Below are 1,139 nucleotides of genomic sequence, written 5' to 3'. Positions count from 1 at the left end.
TCCACCTGCCTCGGCCTCCCAGAGTGCTAGGATTACAAGGCATGAGCCACCACCCCCAGCGGCCTCATTCTTTTCTTTTAGAGAGCCATTCTCTTTGTTATTCAGGTTGACAGTACTTACCAAGAGTGGCGTCTGCAGGACCGGAAGTTGCTCTGGATGAGTCAGTGAGTGAGTGATGAGACAATGTGAAGGCCTAGGACAGTACTGCCCACTTTTATACGACTAGTAGCACACTAGGTTAGCCAGCATCACCACAAACATGAGTAATGCATCATGCTACAAAGGAACGATGGCTAACATCACTAGGTGAGAGGCATTCTTTAGCTTTAATAATGCATCTTTTTATTTTATTTTTATTTTCTTGAGACAGAGTCTCACTCTGTTGCCCAGGCTAGATTGCTATGGTGTCAGCCTAGCTCACAGCAACCTCAAACTCTTGGCCTCAAGCAGTTGTCTTGCTTCAGCCTCCCAAGTACCTGGGACTACAGACACCTGGCTAATTTTTCTATTTTCAGCAGAAATGAGGTCTTGCTCTTGTTTAGGCCAGCCTCAAATTGCTCAGCTCAAGCAATACCCCTGCCTCAGCCTCCCAGAGTGCTAGGATTACAGGTATGAGCCACCACGCCCAGCCAGCTTCATTATAATCTTATGGGACCACTGTCATTCTTGTGCAATTGACGAAGAAATCATTATGTGGTGCACTATTGTGTTTGTCTTTTTGTGACTGGTTTATTGAGCTTCGCAGAACATCCTCAAGGTTTATCCGAGTCATAGCACATGTCAGCTTTTCCTTTCTTTTTAAGTCTGAATTTTATGTATATACCACATTTCCTTATCCACTCACCTTTTGATGAATATGTGGTTCGCATCCACATTTTAGTTATTATGAATAATGCTTTTGTAAACATGGATGCATAAGTATCTCTTAGAACCTGCTTTCAATTATTTTGTTCATATACCCAGAAGTGGAACTGCTATATCACATGGTGATCCTATTTTTAATTTACTAACATAACCACCATACTGTTTTCTTTTCTTTCTTTCTTTCTTTTTTTTTGAGACAGGAGCCTCAAGCTGTCCCCCTGGGTACAGTGCCGTGGCATCTCAGCTCACAGCAACCTCCAACTCCTGGGCTCAAG

The sequence above is a fragment of the Otolemur garnettii genome, unplaced genomic scaffold (assembly GCF_000181295.1).
Source record: "Otolemur garnettii isolate 467f Iridium unplaced genomic scaffold, OtoGar3 scaffold00163, whole genome shotgun sequence".
In the NCBI taxonomy this organism is placed as follows: Eukaryota; Metazoa; Chordata; class Mammalia; order Primates; family Galagidae; genus Otolemur; species Otolemur garnettii.
The sequence above is the reverse complement of the archived record's forward strand: the minus strand, read 5'-3'. Positions refer to the sequence as shown.